This window comes from Marmota monax, unplaced genomic scaffold (genome assembly GCF_021218885.2).
Source record: "Marmota monax isolate L192 unplaced genomic scaffold, Marmota_monax_Labrador192_F-V1.1 WCK01_AAM20220418_F8-fsc00049, whole genome shotgun sequence".
Taxonomy (NCBI): Eukaryota; Metazoa; Chordata; class Mammalia; order Rodentia; family Sciuridae; genus Marmota; species Marmota monax.
Genome location: NW_026694221.1, coordinates 281,732 through 296,780, shown reverse-complemented (window position 1 = coordinate 296,780; position 15,049 = coordinate 281,732).

The following is a 15,049-nucleotide window of genomic DNA, read 5'->3' as shown; positions in this document are numbered from 1 at the left end:
AAGTAATATAAAAATTAACAACATATTTCTTGTATCTAAATTTTCATACTTTGAAATTGATGATCAGTAAAGAAAATATGGCCAAGCCTTGTGGTCATGCCTGTACCAGCCACTTGGAGGCTGAGGCAGGAGAATTACAAGGTCAAAAGAGGCCCTAAGCAACTTAGTGAGACCTTGTCTCAAAATACAAAATAAAAAGGATTATGAATGTGGCTCCATGGTTAAGTCCCTCTGGATTCAATTTCCAGTCCAAAAAAAAAAAAAACCCAAAAACTTTTAAACAAAGAGAACAAAACCAAAGTTTCAAAATCATCATCCACAGCATTATACCACTACCTTAAAAATATGAATGTAATTTTTTGAATAATTCAAAAGAATACAAGTTTAACTTTAAAATAAATTACAATTTCCTTTCTAAAGTCAGAGTGTCTGGATTGAAATTTTGCCTTTGTCCTGTGTTGGACAAGTTAATTAATGCTAGACTAATTACTTAACATCTCTAGGTCTCAGTTCTCTCACCTGTAAAGTGGGGATAATGATACATTTGTCTTAGTGATTAAGTGAGAAAATCCACGGAAGACAGAGCCTGATACACACACACCTCTGTCTTGATTTTTAAATCATACATGAGGTCACATATTATACATATTATAAGTCTTTTCCCTTATATAATGTATCTTATCTTATATATGCTTTATTATATATGTAGAGCTCAATAAGCTTTGTTGAATGAATGATTTTTTTGCAAATATGAATGATCATTATTAGCTTTAATATATTTTATGGTCAGACATATTGTAATTGACTCAGTGACTTTTGTTACATGTTTAATCTCTTATCCTACTGAATTTTATTATTAATACTATAACATTATTATAGCTGCTGCAGCTTCTCCTCTGATTCCTCTTCCTCTTCCTTCCTTTCTTTGTTCCTTCCTTTTTTGGGGCTGGAGATTAAATTCTGGGCCTTAATCAAGTTAATTTCTTGACTACATTTTAGAGGACTGTGACTTCCATTTAATTCATCCTCTGTAATGGAAATATATATATTGCATTAAGGTTCTCTTATACTGAGTGTTCTGGGTGTCAGTTAGATTCTTCTTAAAGTATGTACCCAAGAAGATTTGGAAGGTGTATGTGAAGTGGAAACTGTGCTCTTTCCTACTTGGGACATTTCTATTAGAAAATACAGTTGGTATGATTCTTGCCATTACGTTAATGTCTGTGCTGTGGCCTCTCCCGTGACTTGGTGATGGTCTGCTACACTGCCTTGACCGTCCTGACCCATCCCAGCTGCTACTGCTGGCAGGTCAAGAACAACCTTATGATAGCAACCTCAGCAATCCTCTCTGTAGCCCAACTTTAGAGGCACATTTCAGCCCTGCTGTCTACAAGACTGTGCAAAGAGTCATAGCTGAAAGAGCTGAGACTTGGCAATGGGCTAGTCATTCTGACACCTCACCAATATCATGGTGGGGTGGCAGCAGTGGTTTCCTGACTGGCTCTCTAATGGTGGTTTTGTTTTTAAGCCAATTGTTTAGAAACCTCATGACTTCTGTTCCTCCAGATGCTCTCCTCCCCACATTAAAATGTGAGATTATAAGCATCTAATTCTCTATATTAAATTTCTTTTTGCTTAATACACTTAATCTCTTTTCACCCACTGAAGTCTGATCAACACACTCATTTTTTCTATATGACCTTATATTCTTTGATAAATATCACTGGGAGCTGCAAGAAAGTTCACCTAGAAACTTCTACACACCTACAATGAGATGTCACCCTCTCCAGATACCTGCACCATTAATGAGAAGTAAATGGCAGAAGCTGAATATTTAGGATTATATTTATACTGTTGCCTATCCTCTTCTAAGGTGCTATCTCAAACAAGTCCCTTTGGTGCATTTAATCTAGTTCTTTAATCTTGAACACACACACACACACACACACACACACACACACTAGCACACATACACTCATACACTCATATACACATTATCTTTGCTTCAACATTTCTGTAACCCAAGTCTCATTTCTTTATTTTCTACACTGAAAATTTTCTTCAAGCACTTGTCTATACTCACTGTTTCCCCTTTGAGACTTTTTGGTTCTTATCAATCTAATAATATTTTTGCCACCACAGAACTAGTCTTGTCAATCCACCAATAACTTCCATATTGCCAATAAGAAAACAATTCTCTGTCTTATCTAATTTGACCTCTTAGAAGCACTGGGCATTATTGACCATTTCTGCCTTCTGACATTTGATTTCCAAAACTCCACCCCCCTTCATTTTTCTCTTTCCTACCTGCTTGCTCTTTCTAGTTTCATTTGATGGGTATTTTTGTTGGTGTTCTTATGGCTTCTACATGTTACTGAGCCTCAAAATTCAGTTACTAAGCCCTATCCTTTTATCTTACCAAAATTCTATTTTATCATGTAAATGTAATTCCCAAATTTATGTATTTAATACTGTCTTTCTCTAAGCTATTTCACATTTACATGTCTAACTGCCTCTTTTGTGTCTCAACATGGATGTTCAATAAAAAATTCAAACCTTAGGGCTAGGGCTGTGGCTCAGTGGCAGAGCACTTGCCTTGCATGTGTGAGACACTGGGTTTGATCCTTAGCACCACATAAAAATGAACAAATAAAATAAAGGCATTCTGTCCATCTACAACTTCAAAGAAAAATTAAAAATATTTCTAATTTCAAATATGCCAAAAGGAATTCTTCATGTTCCCCATTAAAATGTCCTTCTCGTGTTTCCCATCCCTGTAACACTACTATGTACCTGGTTATTCAACTCCAACCCCCAAGGTCATCTTTACTGTCTCTTTTCTTCATTTCACATGCATCTTCCTAGTAATATGCCATCACTGTTTATTTCTCTTCATCTTGTTGTTCAAGATAACTTCAACTCTCCCGGGGACCACCAGGACTCTCCTGTGCAACTTTCCTTCACTTCATGCTGGGCTGATTCCATAACTGCATTTCAGTATAATCAACAGAATACTCTTTTGAAAATAGCCACTTGCTGCCCTAACTGAAACCTTTCTATGATTCCTCTAACATTAAGGTGCAAACTTCAGAACCTCATTTCCACAATATGACACACAAGATGTGGCCCCTTCCAACCTCACCCGGCTGCAGCTCATTCACTCACTGCACGTCACATACACAAGTTTTGTTTGAACCAACCTTGTCCTTGTCATGTCATTCTATCTGCTTGGAACTCCTCTTGTTCATATTCTTTGCTTAACTTTCTCATTTAAACTCTCAGTTTCTGAACTCTCAAACTTCTTTCTAGATATATCTAAACTAACAGCTCAGATAACCAACCCTACTTATTCCCTTTGTAGCACTGATTAAAATCTGAAAATGTTCATATTATTTTAAACTTTTTATTGTTCTTTTACTGTAAACTAAATAAAAACAGCCATTGTAACCGTATTTTTCTTTCCTCTGTCCTTAGAGCTTAGTGAAGTACTTGGGACAGAGGTTATAGTCACATATATGGGTTGGGAAAAAAAATCACATCCTTTGATACACAAGGCAAACAATATTTTTTTCCTTTCCCCAAGACTAACAAGAGGTGATATCAAATACCTCAGTTGTACTTCATGAATTTTAATTACTTGCACCTTTCTCCTATGTTCCCATTGTATATTGGTTTTCTTCAGTAATGGTTATTCTGTTATCAATATTAAATTTAAAGTATCTCTTGTATTAATTTTAAGAGCAAGTGCCGTTGTATCCTGCTCAAAGCTATTCTGATGTGTTTATCTTGTTACTACTAATAAGGTTTTCTTAAATCCTGTATCTGGTATGACAGCCTAATTTCAGACTTATTTTGTTGTTTGTGAAATATTCTCTACTAGAGAAAAATCAGAAATCCTAAAACTTACTTAAATTCCAACTGGGTAATTTTGGGATGAAGAATGTAAGCTTGGGATTCTGTTTCTTCATCTAGTGAATTCAAGATTGAATTAGAAGATTCCCAAGACTGCTTTCTACCCCTATTGTCATTCAATGTTAAAATAAAGCAGAAAATGAAAAAATCTGCATGATATATTAGGGCTAAAACTTTGTAGATATCAAAAAGACAATGAAATATAAATATCTGGAAGAAACTTTAGTTGTAGTCTCCACAACCTCTAAGTCATCTAATAATATCTTGTTTTTTATCGTCCTGAATTGCACTGTGGTTTAGACTATTGCGATACTCAAATGCTATGTGAGGTCACTACCATCAACCCCAACAACAGTAATAGCATTAATAGCACCTTTTATCTTGGGCTTTCAAATCACTTTATAAACATCAATTAAGTCTCCAAACTCCTCTGTGCTAGTATTACTGTGCCATTTAACAGGTAGAAAACCCAGCCATATTCTTCTTTAAGCCACAAACCAAAGCTTTCTCACTTTAAATCAGTAGACTTCTCTAAGTTAATAATTAGTATGTGAGCAGAGACCTGGTGTTGTATTTAATGGAGGAGAATTTCTCTATGTGGTGCTTGTCATGCCTGAAGGTTTATGGAGCTAGTGTGGTGTCTGTGAATGTGTGTGGGTGTATATATGGAGTACGGCTGGGTATGATTATGAGTGTGTATGGTCTGTGGGAAAAACTGCAAATGTTTTTATCTGAGTAAATATAAATTTACTCAGTGCTTTGTAGATGCTCAAGTTTTCTTCTTTTCCCAATTTTTATTTTATCTTTATTTTTTAATTTATAGCTGCTTTACAAAACTTTGGCATTTCCTTCACTATCTTTTATGTTCTTTTCCGGTTTCTCTCCCATTCCCAGCTTTCTCTGCCAACCTCAGTGTCCTGCTCTCGAACATTTATGCTCACTCTACATACTCTCTCTGGTGCTCTGTGCCCCTTGCCATGGTTTCTTTGGTTCTCTGTATGCTGATATTACATAAAGCTGTTCCTCATCTCCACTCTCTTCCCTAAGTATCTCCACTGGCTCATGGACATCCCTGTATTTAGATGTTCCACTACTATCTGAAATTGAGCAAGTCTGAGGGTGCACTCATCAGCTCTCTCACCACTTCTTCCCTGCACCCTAAACTTCTTTTCTTCCTACCATTTTCTGCAGAGATTAACAAACCAGAAGCTAAACACAGAAATCCAGAACTTAAACTCCATTCCCCATTTCCTTTACCTTTGACACTCATTTAGACAGTCCTACTTGTAAGGTAAGATTTTATTTACAGTTTCTTTGAGTTCTTAAGTTCCTTTAAAACCCCACCACCATATCTTTGGAAGAGACCATGTTATCTCCTACCTATATCATGACACAGGTCTTTAGTATATTCTGGAGACTGATATTGGAGTGAGTTTTGTAAAACATTCACTTGGTCATGTCTCTGTTGCATAAAGCCCTTCAATGTTGCCTATTACTATTAGAATCAAGTCCAAACTTCATGTGATTTTTTTAAGATCCTGTATCATCTGACTTCTGCATCCTATGACCATCACTTATTCTTTTTTCAAATTCTAACAGCCATTAATGTGTGTGTGTATGTGTGTATGTGTGTATGTGTGTGTGTGTGTTGAGAGAGAGAGATTTCCTTAAATGTGCATGTTTCTCCCATGCTAGATTTTCTTTACCTTTACCTTACTCACATATTTTTCTGGGTCTCAGGTCAAAAGTCTCTTCCTGTCAGGAAAACCTCCCTTGTTTTTCAAGGCAGTTGTCTATGTACTCTCAGAGTTCACTGTGTATTGTTTATCACACAGCACCATTATCTTTGTTTATATGATTTTTCCCCTAGATTTTAAGTTCAGAGATGGAAGAAATGGGGTTTATTCTTGAAAAGCTATATCCTCAGTGCTGGTACTGTTCCTGACATATAATAGATGCTTTGTAAATATTTATTGAATGGTTGAGTAACTCTATGTGTGACCACACTGAACTTGTATAAGTTGGTGAGGTCACTGTTTTAGGTGAAGCTTGTTGAAATAAGAAAGAAATAAGGAAGATGGGTCAGATGCATGTTTTTCTAAATAATCCAAGAGCAATAGATCACTTACTTTAAACAATATATTTTAGTAGAAAAAAAATATTTATTATGTCTTTAAATCTCCTCTTGTATACCAAGTATGACTGAAATAATGGGGATGATTGTGTATGTGTGTGTGTGTGTGTGTGTGTGTGTATATATATATATATATATATATATATATATACATACATACATACACATATATAGTGAGGAAAACATTAGCATGCTCAACATAGATGCAGGCTTAGACTTCCTAATCCAAGCAAACCAAGTGACCATTTCCTAAAGCTAGCAGATGCCTATTCTGGGATCTGTCTCCTTGGGGACGGCCTGGGTCACTTTTAGTTCTGCAAATTTACTGGGGAATAAATATTTGAGAGAGATGAGAATTGAGTACAGATGTGAAGGTTGTGGCTTCCTACTTCACGCCAATGTATCTCATAGCAGTGACCCAGGAAGGAAGAGAAGGGCAGACAGTGGGGGAGAGGTGCCCAGGGATGGAAGTCAGCTGTGGATTGCTAAGGGTCTGAGGATTCTATCATATTTGTATCTGGTCAACAGGTCATCTTAAGTATATTTGTGAAGTTGGGAAGATTTATTTAACTTAATAGTTTTTCAATGTGCTATGCAGCATTTTACTACCAAAACATACTATCCAGATGTCCAATTATACACTTACACAGGCCCATAATTATGGGGGGTTATCCTGGTATTAAAAATAGTTATTTTCTAAAAAGATTTTTACTTTTTTGTAGGTTAGTATGATACTAATTACTGATAATTAATAATGGTTCCTTTGGTTCTCTGTATGCTGATATTACACAAATCTGTTTAATATCAGAGCCCCTTAAGGTTTTGATAACTGGCAGTAATATTTTGTTCCAACAGTAAAATATATTTCAGTTACACCTCAGGGCAAATCATGCTTTTCATCATAACACCAAAAAACCAGTATTGCATAGGTTGTATCTGTCTCTTGACTTAATGGTAATGAGAGTACTCCAGGAAAGTCCCTGATGTTGACTTTAATGGTAGGAAGGAGATGGAAAATAATTTAAATCCTAACCTGTGTTTTCTTTTTTTAAAAATTCCTCCTTTTATTATAGGGTTGTCATGTTTCAAAACAGTTATTATTTGGCATAATTTTATGGGGTTTTTCATATAAGAATGTTATATATTTATTAGACAATAAATATTTTTAGAGTATAGAATCTTACAAATATTAACTAATTTAGGGCTTTGAACACTATGATATAGGTTTTATTATCATCTCTATTGTACAGATAAGAAAACATGGGCCAAAAGAGGTCAAACAACTTGCTCAAAGTCATACCATATTCCTAGGAAACAGTAAGGATTCTAGCATGAACAGTCTAATTTTAGTGATGCTTCTCCTACACACTCCTCTATTGCCTGCAAAAGTGTTTACTTCTTAAAGACATGGATCATAGGATTTTATTTAAAAATTAAGAATGAAAAAAAATGCAATTTTCACAATTAATAGTCATTAAAAGAGCAATTACTAACTTAAAGGAACTTGAGTTTTGCATTGCTCAATTTAGATTTTGAAATCTTATGACATAGTGTCTTCAAACTTTTCTGAATATTATACTTTACAACCAAAGAGACAATATGTGTTGGTCAAGAAAGAGTACATGCTATTATATTGACTTAATTTTTTAAGAAAACCACATGAGTTATATTTTTAAAAAATTCATGATAATATAGCATTTCTTCAGGATTTCCTTTCTTAAAAAGCTATGATTAGAGATATAATGTTTTAATTTACAAAAAGCAATAGTTATTAGTGCAGGCAACTGAAACTCATATTATATATATATATATATATATATATATATATATATATATATATAAATGAATAAATGAATTTCAATGTCCTTGATAAAATGTATATATTTAGCTCAAAAAACAAATTTGAATGGGGCAAATAATATTGACACATGTTATTTCATAACAGGTGTGTACATTTTTGTTAAAAATTGGGGTAGTCCAGATTTATCCTTAATAAGACTATCTGTGCTATGAAGTGAGTTGTGTGATTTTCATTTTAGCTGTCTATATAAATTACTTCACATTTCCACAAAGATTTAAAATGCATATTATACAACTTTTAAATATAATTGATTCTAAAGGAATAATATGTAAAGATATGTAACAGGATTTTACCTACTTGATTATACAAAAAATCCATTTCACATTATATGACCTCATTTTGCAATCCAATAGCTAAAGAAAATATGTTATGAATTTCCAATACAACATAAATGGCATTTTATAATCTATAGAGTAAGAACTGTTCTTGAATGTTAACATGGTTTCCATATTTTCTCTCAGGATAAACACATAAGAATATTATTTGGCCTAGATCAGTTCCTTTTATATAAATTAGACTGGAAAATTGCATCAACTTTATTTAGAAATATCCACAAGAGAGATACTCTGATTATTGAGGTCATTGCTGTGACTACAGTAGTGACTTAAAAATCAGTCTCACAGTTAGGAACTTTGTATAGAAAGTAATTAAACATATCCAAAATTAGGAGAAATTATAGATGAAGACTAAGAATCACTGTGTTTCTAAAATCAATACTTAAGATAAAAATGTTACATTTTCTTTGAAAATGATCTTTGAGTGATATAAATATTCTACCCATGAAAAAGAGAACTAACTTTTCCAACATTGAATGAGGTATATTCATACTTCCCTGCCCTTGCTTGGGAAAAACAGGACAGAACTAATTTAAATGCAGGTTGTTACTCACCCTATTCCCCTCTCTCTCTCTCTCTCTCTCTCTCTCTATATATATATATATATATATATATATATATATATATCCATATATATGAATATATGAATATCTATCTATATTAATATATATGAATATGTATATCTATATATGTAGATATATATATGTAGATATATACATATATGTGTAGATATGTACATGTATATCTAATCTATCTATTTATTGAGAGAGAGACAAATTTCCTGAGGCCTCTTATATTTTCAGGTTCAATTATAATGTTAAGAGATGAATTTTAAAGGGGTAATTTTAAACCAATGGATCTCAATAAAATAATATTTCATATATACACACACAAACACTCACATATATATACACACACATGCAGGTATGTGAGTATGCATGCATGCATATTTATAGTGGGTTGTTGTCTTTTAATTTTGCTTACTAAAACTATGAACAAACAAAAGACAGAGATTACAGAAATTAAATATTAAATTATCAATATAAGGATATTAAACACCAGTAAGAAGGCCATAACTAGACAAAACAAAAATCCTCTTTGTGTAGTTCTATGCTTTTGTAAATTAGTAAATAGTGTTCAATTTCCTATTCTAAAATAAAAATGCATTTATTCCTTCTTGCTTTAACTCCTGAACTCTCTGCTTTATTAACCTATTCATTCATGCTATCTGCAAAAAGTCATTAAACATTATTATGTGCCAGGACCTTTATTAGACAACAGGATCCATGAGGGAAAAGAGAGATAATATTTTTACTCATGAAGCTTGCTTTCAGTGGGATCTCTTAGAAAATCACATTGGTCGTGATTTTTATAGATATATACTACATAAATATACATTTCAAATATGTCTACTTCTCCATTTCTTGCTGCCATCATTGTCTCCCATTTGGTTTTTTGCAAAGTTCTCTTAACTTGTCTTCACATTTCTATTTTGCAGCCCCGCTATGGCCCAAGTCTGCTGTTCTCAAAGTAGTCAGAGACATCGTTTTAAAACCTGTATTAGACCATGTCTTTTCCATGCTTAAAACCTGTGTCGGTTCTCACTTTCTATAATTGTTATGGGTTGGATATAAGATGTCCCCTAAAAGTGCTTGTGTTAATGCAATAAAGTTTGGAGGTGAAATGATTAGACTGTGAGAGTTATAACCTAATCAGCTCATCCTAGTTTGAATGTACTGACTGGATGGTAATGGTAGGCAGGTGGGGCATGGCTGATGGGAATGTGGTCTGGAAGGGTGTATCTTCCCTGTAACCTCTTCACCCCTTATCTCTCTGTGTTTCCTGGCCTCAGTTTGGGCCCAGAGCAATGGAGTCAGTCCACCATGGACTAAATCTCTAAAACCATGAGCTAAAATAAGCTTTTTCCTTCTCTAAGTTATTTTTGTCAGGAGTTTTTTTCACAGCAACACAAAGTTGAATAACACAATGGCCTTCTCTTTCTGTAGCAGCATTGGAGGCAGTGGGTGCTGGATATCTCATTTTCTTTATTTTATTTTATTTTTTTTTTTGTGGTGCTGGGGATTGAACCCAGGGCCTTGTGCATGCAAGGCAAGCACTCTACCAACTGAGCTATAGCCCCAGCCCTCTCATTTTCTTTAAAATCAACCATAGTGCTTGCTTTTCTGTTATTTGTAAATTCCACACTTACTCTTATTTCAGGATCTGTGAATTAGGTTTTCACTGCCTTTTCTTGGGTGTGTAGGAAACAAACAAACAAAAATCTTACGAAAACTTTGCAGGAAAATAATTATTGCACATAAAAATATACTAAATAGAAGGGGTGTTCTGGGATGGCTACTTCAGTATCTCCTTACAGTAACTCTTGCAATTTATATTCTAGTGGGGAAAAAGAAACAAGAAAGTCAATAAGGGAATAAAATATATTTTTTTTTGCTAAATAGCAGTAGACTTATGGAGAGAAAAGAAACAAGATGGGGTAGATTAAAGGAGTGCGTTCAATTTTAAATACTGGTGTAGCTGTGCTATTATTATCTAGTATTGCTACAGACTTTGAACAAAAGAGAAGTCCATATTTTTCATCTCTCAGTCTCATCTCACCACTTTCCTCTATATTGTAATCAATAGTTGGAATAAGGTTGAAAATGAAAGGATACATACATATAGGGTATCAATCAGTGTCTCTCACACATTCCTCCATCACCTTACGCCAACAATGTCAGCAACTTGTCCAGAGTAATAAGCATCTTATTCCATTTTTGTCCATTCAAACTTGCCACATTTCTTCTTCTTTTTTATTTCCAGTGCACTAATAATTGCAATCATTTCATGGTATTCAAAAGTTATGAAAATATTTAAAATATGGAACAAAAATAAATAACAACAAAGGAAGATTACACTTGGCCATAAGTAAATTTTCTTTTTCACAAGTAAGTATTCATTAACAAAAAGTGGTGGATCTCCATGTGAACCAGCTTACAAAACATGCAATAAATTAAAATGTGAGAAATAAGTTTTAATTGACTAAAAAAATTGTTTGTCTATAATTCTTTAAGAACATATCAATTGCAAAACTTATAACCCTAAGTGAAAAAAAAATTGGTATAAAAAATTTTGGTACAGAAAAATATTGGGGGATTGAACCCAGGGGCACTTTACCACTAAGCTACACCCCCAGTCCCTGCACCCTTTTTAAAAACTTTGAGACAAGGTCTCATTAAGTTGCTAAGGCTGGTTTCAAACTTGAGATCCTACTCAGCCTCCTGAGTTGCTGAAATTACAGGTTTGCACCACCACACCTGGCTTCCTAAGTAAACTTGCAAAGAATTTATTTCATAGGATTGCTGTTGACCATCGAATCCCATTTGGTCTATAGCATGAAGTCAGTGCACAATAATCGTATTTCATATTAGACAATATACATCAATCATTGCTTTCTTCTTATACTTCTAAAGTAGACTGGCCAGATTTTGCAATTGTTAAGCCAAAGATTTTAGTTTTCCAAAACAATTATTTTCCCTCTTAACCTCCCTACAACTTTACTCAAACCCACAAAGGCAAATGTTTACAAAAATTTCCTCACACCCATTTACCTAATTTATTCAATAGACATTAAGAAACATTAACACAATTTGGATCTGCAGGGTTTCTGCATCTGGCATTAAGCTCTTTTTTAAAAATTTAATTTCTAAGCCTTGGAATTATTCAGTGGCAGTGAGACCCTTTTTCTCTTTATGAAGATCCTGTCTGGAAACCATTTTTAAAATCTAATATGATCTGACCATTTAAAAGTATGAATAAAAGTGTGAAATTTCCTGTGTTCTTGTATTTCCATTTTCTTCTTGAAAAGTTAAACTCCACTCTCCTATTCTTCCTACATTATGTTAAAATTAAATTTAAAAGCTGGCTTTCTTAAATACATCATTTGCAAAAGGATTTGAAGCAAAGTATAAATGAAAACTATAGAAAACCTTCTCACCTAATCTTAGATGTATGTTCTGGTCCATATACTATTGGGTATTTCCTGTCTATAATGTATTTTCTTCCTGTCTTCTTCAAATTTGTATTCAAAAACATTTTAATTATTTGAATGGTTCCATTTTAAATTTCTTTGGTTCTTTCAGATTGCTGCTTTTATTACCAGTCTCCTCAACCTCTCTTTTTAATGTCACATTTTAAAGTTCTGGCTGCTTTGCTTCTAAACAAGAATAAGGATGAAAGATAGTTCAGATTATGGTTTTCATTCTGAGGATATCCTTGCATCATTGCACATTGGATTTAATATGAAAATTGTATTTGGAGTTGTTTGAATTGCAAAAATAGCAAGCCTAAATGCTTCAGTTTCTGGTAATTAGTTTTCAACCCAGACAGTCTGGATAGCTATATATTTACTACCTTGTAAAGAACTATCATAACAAGCCCTTAAGCATTATTTGAAAATTAATAAACTAAAGTAGGAGGAAACCCTCTCCTTTCCCATAGCAACATGGACTGAGTTATATTATTTTATTGCGAAATTTCACTTTTCAATTATAGGTTTACTAAATTAAGAGGCTTGAAAAGCATAAAAAACAATTATTAGTTTCTTAACACTGCAGATGACTAATGCAATGAGTTCAATTCGCTGTAAAGAAAAAGCAAACCTTTTTTTTTCTTTTTTTTTTTAAAGAAAATTCTTTCCCTTAATTGCCTGAGAATAAATCCTGATTCACAAATAAAACCTGTTTCTATTGTATTAATAGAATGTGTTACCTATTTAATGGGGATTCTCTGAGGTAAAAATAAATCTTGTAAAAAAAAAATCTTAATCTCATTTCAAGTCTACATTTTCTGAAAATGAAACTTGCAAGTAGAGCAATTTAATTGCTAAAACTTGCAACTATACAAAAGATTCAGTAATCTGGATTTTCACTAAGTAACAATTGCTATTGATGATTTTGTTAGATTTAAAAGCCAAAATTATGTATGAATTAGGTTAATTGCTTAGAATAGAGGAAGACAAAAACTATTTAACCTACTTCTTGCCATCACAGGGTAATGGTGGAGCACCAACGTTAACACTCCCTGGCAGAGAGGTATGTCTGTCATCTCTTTACTACAAGATTAAAGACTATGTCTCTGGGTCAAGCGGACTCAATGTGTGGCTGACTCAATGTATGTGTGTGTGTGTGTGTGTGTATGTGTCTATTAGAGTCTGGACAAAGAGCAACAATCACACTCTTCAGAGACTCAGAAAGAGTAAAGTGAAGAAAAACCCATTTTTCCCTCACATTGCTACCCTCCTGACACAACTTTATTTAAGTTAACATATTTATTCTGTTATTTGTATTCTTCCATGTTGCATTTGTACTCTTTAAAGTACTTTTTAAAAATGTTTAATTGCCTAGGTCCTTAAGCCATTAATTTAGTGGTGATAAAAAGAGAAAAGGGCATAACTTTAAAAAAAAAGAGGGAAAAGAAAAGAAAAATGAATGGAGCATATGAATTGTTGAGTAGAGGACTCTTTTTAATTTTAGTACTTTTTACTTTCAAAGCACTGTCTTCGTGTAGTCATAAGATGCTAAATGTCAATCAAAGAGTGAGAGACCCGTGTATATGTTCCCATTTTACTAGGAAAACCTGCTAAAGGAATGGAAAGTGAACAATCAATCAATCAATTCGAAACACTTTACTAAGAATCATAAAAGAGTCAGTTTGAACCTCAGTGAAGGATATGTACTAAAGGGTAAAGGCACTGCTCCAGAAAAGTCAAGAACTGTGTAAACTCCTGTATAATCCTAGTTATTCTGTACACCATCAATACAATATGTGCTCAGCTAGTGTCTGGTAAGTGAATCAGATGCATGAATGTATATTTCCATGGCAGTCAGAACTGGGAACAAAGGTTAAAAAACTGGTGCCCAGAGAGACTAATTAGATTCCCGGGTGTGTTTTGGCTTAGTTTATACATCTCTGATCTAGAATTGCAAAGCTTTTTGGTTCCCTTGCAAGATTTCCTCAGAGCTTAAACCATCAAGGTTTTGTCTCTCTTTGATGAAAAAAGATGAAGACCTTTGAGTTAGTAACAGGGATTCTCATCCTAGGCACTAGTGACATTTTGGGTTAGAAAATGATTGTTGTAGGAGGCATCCTGGGTATAGCAACATCCCTGGCCTTTCCCCATAACATACTCCCTTTGCATTCATGTGACAACTAAAAACATTTTCAGGCACTGCTAACTATAACATGGGGGTCAAAATGTCCCCCAATCAAGAAACACTTAGTTAGATATCAAACTGAAGGGGTGTCGATACATATGTCAAAGACAATGCTGGATTAGAGAGATGTTGGCAAACTTGCAGATTGGAAATTGGACACAGCCTTGGCATTGCTTGGAATTACCCACTGATTTAACTTTACTTATTCAAACTTCAAAGGTTCAAACTTGTATGTGATGATAATACTATGGTTTTCTACAACCACTGATTTTTGATAGAGCCTATAAGGGTAAGGAAACAGTTTTAACAAAGTGAGGTCTTAAAATGCAGCTTTCTGCACACGGCGATACCTGGATAGTACTCATATGCTACTAGCTTATTTTGCTCCCTACTCACATGTTGTTCCTGACAAATTATTTTTAAGCATGACTAAATTATGCATTACCCAGGATCACCATTATTTATGTAAGTGAGGTTTACCACTAACATTCCAATATAGATTTTTTTTTGACTGGGGACTTCAATAAAGCTTCTAAGAATAGAAATATATTCCTAGAATTAAGTAACTAATATGGGGCACACCATAATGGTA